The sequence below is a fragment of the Mytilus californianus genome, unplaced genomic scaffold (genome assembly GCF_021869535.1).
Source record: "Mytilus californianus isolate M0D057914Y unplaced genomic scaffold, xbMytCali1.0.p SCAF_6, whole genome shotgun sequence".
Lineage (NCBI taxonomy): Eukaryota > Metazoa > Mollusca > Bivalvia > Mytilida > Mytilidae > Mytilus > Mytilus californianus.
In genome coordinates, this window is record NW_026262712.1 from 23,919,345 (window position 1) to 23,927,195 (window position 7,851).

Sequence of the window (7,851 nt, forward strand, 5' to 3'; positions counted from 1 at the left end):
ATTTTTTTCGTTTTTTTGCTTTTTACATAAAGCAGGCTGTTTGTTTTCTCATTTCGTTTACGTTTTATTATGTCGGGGCCTTTTAAATAGCTTGCTATGCGGTAAGGCTTTGCTCATTGTTGAGGATCGTACGGATAACTATATATAGTTGCTAATATTTATGCCATTTGCACTCTTGTGATAAGCAGATCCTGATCCAAATGTGGCACCATATCAAGATGATCAAGGGTTAATTTGTTAATTTGTCCATTTACAATATTCTCAACTTTTCATTTAATCAATTGAGCTAATCCTCAAGTACGGAGGTCGCTGGAAGTTCATTGCCAAGTCAATTCAAAGGCTTTTGATGTTGTATTTGCTACGCCATCAACAGGACAGCTAGTGCATGTAAGAATTAGAGATAAGTATGGTCTGCTCCTAGTAAGAAAAATGTGTCTTATTAGGAGTGAAATGTCTTCTTTCGGGCTGTTATCTTGTGAGTTAGGCTTTTTCTGTCCGTAGGACAAAAATTAACTTATTTTTTACTAAAACTTAATTATTTACACTATATCAAGTTTCTATCCTTTATTGCGTAAAAGGATTTTGGGAGAACTAACTTCGGTGTTTCGCCCCCACCCCACAAAAATACTTTGCAATATCAGTTTGCAAGTTACTGGATAACTCGAAATACATTTTCGCCAATAAGTCTGGTCTAAGCGCAAATATCAAAATTCTTAAACTTTCGACAAAGACAAATGTGAATTACATGCCAATTTTCTTTATTCTAGTCTCTCAAATGGTTTAGCAGGATGTTTAAATAGGCAGCCATATCCGGTCAAATGCCGAGGCAAAGAGAGTGTCAAGTTCTCTATAAAAATAATGAGATGTGGTATGATTGCCAATGAGACAACTATTTAACGGAGTTCATTTTATTTTTACACGTATTCGGACATAAACATTTCTTTCGAATTAAGAAAGAAGACAGCACACAAATGTGCAACAGTCCAACAATCGAGACCACATTTTCTGAAATGTCTTGTAATATTTTTTATGCCTCCGCCGTAGCGGAGGGGGCATTAAGTTTTACCCCTGTCCGTCTGTACGTCCGTACGTCCTTAAATTGGTTTCCGTTCTCTAACTTTAGTTTTTCAAAACCAAATGTTATGAAACTTATACATAATGCGTATTACCACAATACACAGATCAAGTTTGAATTTTGGTGGCGTCACTTTTACCGTTCTAGAGTTATGCCCCTTTACAAGTGGAAAAATTGCCGAATTTTTCGTTTCCGTTCTCTCACTGTAGTTTGCCTCAACCAAATGTTATGAATCTTATACCCAATGCTTATTACTACAAAACACATACCAAGTTTTAATTTTGTTGGCGTCACTTTTACCGTTCTTTACAAATTGAAAAATTGTTGAATTTTTCGTTTCCGTTCTATTACTTTAGTTTGCCTCAACCAAATGTTATGAATCTTATACACAATGCTTATTACAACAAAACACAGATCAAGTTTGAATTTTGGTGGCGTCACTTTTACCGTTCTAGAGTTATGCCCTTTACAAACGGAAAAAATGCTGAATTTTTCGTTTCCGTTCTCTCACTTTAGTTTGCCTCAACCAAATGTTATGAATCTTATACACAATGCTTATTACTACAAACAAAGATCATGCAAGTTTGAATTTTGGTGGCGTCACTTTTACCGTTCTAGAGTTATGCCCTTTACAAATGGAAAAATTGCCGAATTTTTCGTTTCCGTTCTCTCACTGTAGCTGGCCTCAACCAAATGTTATGAATCTTATACACAATGCTTATTACTACAAAACACAGATCAAGTTTGAATTTTTGTGGCGTCACTTCTACCGTTCTAGAGTTATGCCCCTTTACAAATGGAAAAATTGCCGAATTTTTCGTTTCCGTTCTCTCACTGTAGTTTGCCTCAACCAAATGTTATGAATCTTATACCCAATGCTTATTACTACAAAACACATACCAAGTTTTAATTTTGTTGGCGTCACTTTTACCGTTCTTTACAAATTGAAAAATTGTTGAATTTTTCGTTTCCGTTCTCTCACTTTAGTTTGCCTCAACCAAATGTTATGAATCTTATACACAATGCTTATTACTACAAACAAAGATCATGCAAGTTTGAATTTTGGTGGCGTCACTTTTACCGTTCTAGAGTTATGCCCTTTACAAATGGAAAAATTGCCGAATTTTTCGTTTCCGTTCTCTCACTGTAGCTGGCCTCAACCAAATGTTATGAATGTTATACACAATGCTTATTACTACAAAACACAGATCAAGTTTGAATTTTTGTGGCGTCACTTCTACCGTTCTAGAGTTATGCCCCTTTACAAATGAAAAAAAATGCTGAAATTTCGTTTCTGCCTCAACCAAATGTTATGAAACTTATACACAATGCTTATTACTACAAAACTCAGATCAAGTACAAATTTGGGTAGCGTGACTTTTACTGTTCTTGAGTTATGTCCCTTTATAACATTATATGCAAGCGGGGGCATCATCTGTGTGCTATGGAAACATTCCCCATTTATTTAAATAATGAATAGCAAAATGTAATAACGAGTAATCGTTTTTAATTGTTAAAATATTTTACTTTCCAGTTTGTCTGTGGAAAACATTTAATTGAGTGTTTTATGTATCCAGTGTGTTATTATGATATGCAAAAGTGTACTTAGTAATAATGGAATATTTATGTAATAATGGAGCAACATCTTTCATAACAATATAACTCTATTTGAAACATCACAAACATGATATTTATCAGGAAACTGAAATGACAGAATTTAGTATTGAGGAAAGGACAAGATACTTACTAAATATACGTCATTGTTTGAGACAAACAATAAGATCTTTAAATCAACAGGAAAACTAAAACAATTTGCCACATATCATGGGTTTAAATATTTAAAATCTCTTATAACAAACACTTATATTTATGTGTGTATATATATATATATATATATATATATATCTCTTATTCAGCAGCTCCCCTTTAAAAAAATCATTCAACCTAAAAAGTTAATTATATGACTTTTGTATGTTAGAATTCTGTCGACACCTCTGTTCCTAATATTAAAATAAAAAGATGTTGAAAAAACTCTCCACCAGACTACTCTTTGAAAAAAGCAACTGTAGGTCACAGTAAAAAATTAACGTGAATAGGAATGAGGGCCAAGAAAAGGTGCTGTGCCTGTCCCAAGTCAGGAGGAGCCTAATTCAGTGGTTCTTGTTTGTTGCTGTATATCATATTTGTTTTTCGTTCATTGTTTTGGGCATAAATCAGGACGTTAATTTTTCTCGTTTGAATTGTTTTACATAAATTTTGTCATTTCGGGGCCTTTTATAGCTGACTATGCTGTTTGGGTTTTGCTCATTGTTGAAGGCCGAATGGTGACCTATAGTTATTAACTTCTATGTCATTTGGTTTCTGGTGGAGAGTTGTCTCATTGGCAATCATACCACATTTCTTATTATTATATATATCTCGTAATCACGAAAAAAAAAATACCACCAATGTTTCATAAAATTCTTTAACGGTATGACAAGGTTATGTATTTTTATCATTGCATTGCATTGCATTGCACAAAGATATGAGGGTCTGGATTTGGTTTACAGAATAGAGAATAATGGGCAAAACTTGCAGAATAAATTCGGCTGAAAAAATAAAGAATAGAGAAAAATAGGCTAAAAAATTAAAGAATAGCGAATAAAGGTGTGTTGAAATATAATGAGTACAGAAGAATGGGCTAAATTAGGCCGTTAGTTTTCTCGTTTGAATTGTTTCATATTTTTCATGTCGGTGCCTTTTATAGCCGACTATACGGTATGGATTTTTCTCATTGTTGAAGGCCGTACGGTTGCCTATAATTGCTTACATCCACTTCATTTGAACTTTGGTGGATAGTTGTCTCATTAGCAATCATACCACATCTCCTTATTTTTATATAAATTTATAAGAATAGAGAAAAATAGCTTAAAATATTAAAGAATACTGAATTGAAGGAACCCCTATCCAGATCCTGTGATATGTCATCTTGTACTACATGTTTATATGACGTTACTGTAAGGCACGTTCTCTAAAGTACAGTAACCGATATTAGAGTGTAGGACAGCATATAATCCCTTAATAAACTAAAGTAAACAAAACACCATGCAATCGAAATTATTAAACAGCAACAAGAAGAACTACCTTTATCAATTGGTAAGCTAAGCCAAAAACGAAGAATTAATTAGACTGTTGAGTGAGATAATTTCTTAATAACAAGGAATGTATGGCTTGTAAACTGTGGTTTGTATTTTCGTCACATGTGCCATAGTTTTACAATTTAGTTTTCTGACATAATGGCTTTGATATGCGTGAAATATTTGCTACTAGACGTTAAGTAGAAAACATTCAAATCAATCCGCTGTAGTTGATACAAAACAAAACTAACAGTGCTATCAGATTTATATGATAATATATATAAAAAACAATCAGACATCTGTGCACACGGAAAATTAAGTGATGCACGAATAAAAGGAGATGCATGTGAGATATACGTCAATGAGACAGCAACCCAACTACAGAAATAACCGAAAGACATCTAGAGGGAGACGTGTATATATAGTCTTCAACAAAAGACAGGTGTCTTATAAGTACTATCAGATTTATAAAAAAAAATTTCAGCCAGCAGTGTACACGAAAAATTAAGTGTGAAATAGAAGGAGAATCAGATGGAGTTTATACGTCAATGGGACAGCAGCCCGACAACAGAAATAAAAAAAAACATCTTGGTGCATACATACAGTCTTTGGCAAATACACACACAATATGTCTCGCTCATAATTGTCTAGATTCCATGAAAGATATATATATAAATTCAACAGAAACAATCAAAGATAGTAACACTAAATTATCTAAATAGAGGGGGATACTAACGATATGACATACGACCACCAACGACAACGTTCCTCACTCACGTTTAAGAAAATGAAATGTAACAGGGTTAAATTATAGTATTTTTTCAACCTCAACCATCCCCCCTTTTATCTTACAACATTACTAGGAGAGACTATCTGTTTTGTCTTCTGCGCAGGCCTGTGTAAAAATAGGCGAGTTACAGTGTTGTGCAATGCCGTCAGTCTGAGTAGATGTAAATTTTATATCACAGTATAATATCGGCAATAGACGAAGAAACAGCATAATTTCATCGTGAACAATTAAAACTGTTAAAGACTGTTTTCAGTCGAAGTCAGAGTCACACTGGCATAACCATTCCGTGAGTAGAAAAAAAATCGTACGACGAAGTTGACAGCATTATGGTACCAGATGTAACGGAACTGTGAAGAAAGACGGTCTACACTGCACTGCTTTGAATAGGGGTTTGACATCGACGACCTTGACCTAGTGGGCTACTAACCACACCACCGCATACGTCTTCCTTGAACCTTAAATCTAAAGAGGCTATAGACGCTGCCATACTGTCAGAACGGCCAAATATCGCAGTCGGAGCAAAATGAAAGTCAAAAGACAAGCAGATACTAATCTGTAACACTATGTACGATAGTCCGCAATATCCAAAAGGATAGCCGGACCCTAAAATCCAATCATCATCTATTTTACCATACCGACCGTACAAGACCCTCATAGGAAGTCAAGGTCGTTAAAAACCCCCGCGTACGGTCTTCATGAGCCGATGTATTCTTTTGCATCTGAGATAGTATTTAGTTTTACTTGCGACATGATTTTGATTTGTTCAAGAATGTTTTGATCAGATTAAGACAAAATACGCTGTAGAGCTGGGACTATTATACTAACAGGACTGGAAGCCGTTACCCCAATCAGAGCTATCCTCAAAATGCAAGCGCTATTAATGAGGTTATCTGTTTTGACATCAGTCTTAATACTGCTAGAACCTCAAAGACGACACATGGAGCTGTGATACTATTTCATTATCGATTAAAGTTTCTTGAAAATGGCCCCGATGTGAAATTAATTCCTGGGAAGTTGGCCCTATACGACTTTATGATAATTGGACACGACACCTCCTTTCTAATTGTTATGTTTCTATCGTTGGTGACGATGCTCTTATTGTGGAGTGTACATAACATTTCTTATGCATGTCAAATCAAGTACATTCATTGCGTCAAGTAACTTTTAGATGAACTTCAAGTCCCTAAATAAATCTAATTTTATAGTTAACATGAGGCCTAAAATGTATGTTTTTTCAGCAATGAAGTTCTGTACAGTATGTTCAGAGGATTGCATTTTGACGTTACTGTAAATGATAGATAAAAGGAGATGTAGGATAACACCCATCCCCCTTAGATAATATTGTTTATAATTGTTTTCTTTGTACATATATATTATCTATCAGTTTTTAATTGCTTTCTCTGTACCGATTTATATTGTATATTATTATAATTATCAGGGTTATAGTATACTCATCCGGATTAAAATAAACATTTCCATGTGTCTTTTCTATGTATATAGGAACATTTTAAGTGATTGTATGTTGTCATACCTTCAAATGTATTTATTGTCATTTTTGGGAGAAATTGCTGTTGACAACATCGACCTTCGATATATATGGTCTGTGTTAAAATTTAAACTATTTTTCTTGACTCGGGACTTGCATTTTGCCCATATGTTCCATTTTTAGCCATGTCGACCATCTTGATTGGCGGGCTGGGTCATCAGACACATTTTTAAAACTATATGACCAATGATGATTATGGCCAAGTTTGGTTAAATTTGGCCCAGTAGTTTCAGAGGAGAAGAAATTTTTGTAAAAGTTAACGACGATACGGACTATGGATGCCATGTATGAGAAAAGCTCAATTGGCCTGTCAGCCAGGTGAGCTAAAAAGGGGGCTTCTGCCAGATAATGGCCGCAATCAACAAACTGATTATACTGCCATGGATGTGGTGCGCATACTAGACCACCCCCTCCCCCCAAAAAGTTAACATTTTATTCTGAAACATTTATAAACTTTACTTTCAAAAAAATGTTGTGAAGCAACATGATGCCAGTCCACTGTCCAAATAAACATTCAGAATAAAATTGAGAATGGAAATGGGGAATGTGTCAAAGAGACAACAACCCGACCAAAGAGCAGAAAACAGCCGAAGGCCACCAATGGGTCTTCAACACAGCGAGAAAAAAAACCAACAAATCTTAGCATTGATCAATGAACCTTGAAATGAGGTCAAGGTCATATATGAACCCTGCCAGATGTGATATGTACACATCACAATCATTACATACACCAAATATAGTTTACCTATTGCTTATAGTATCTATAGTATCTGATAAACTGACAAAACCATGAAATCATAACATTGCCTTGAAATTAAGGTCAAGGTCATAAAAAAAACCTGCAAGACAGACATGTTCACATTACAACCATTGAATACTCCAAATACAATGGCCCTATTGCTTATAGTATCTGAGAAATAGACTGAACAACAAAAAAATTAAACATTGTTCAACGAACCATGAAAAAGGGTCAAGGTCAGATGAAACCTGCCAGTCAAATATGTACACCTTACAATCATTCCACATGTCAAATATAGTTGATCAACTGCTTTTAGTATATGAGAAATGGACATAATCATGCAACTTAAACCTTGATCACTGATCCATGAAATCAGTTCAGGTGAACACTGTCTGAATTTTTGAGTATCATGCTTGTTAAAAAAAATGTATTTTCCATAATTTTAGTTTGTCAAACTGTTAGGGTTTCAAGTCAAACAAGAACCTCGAACAAAATGTGAACCAATTGTGATGATTGGAAATTAAGTAAATTGTATTATTTGCACCACATTCAATAACTATTTCTGGTTTGATTTTATTCAGGACC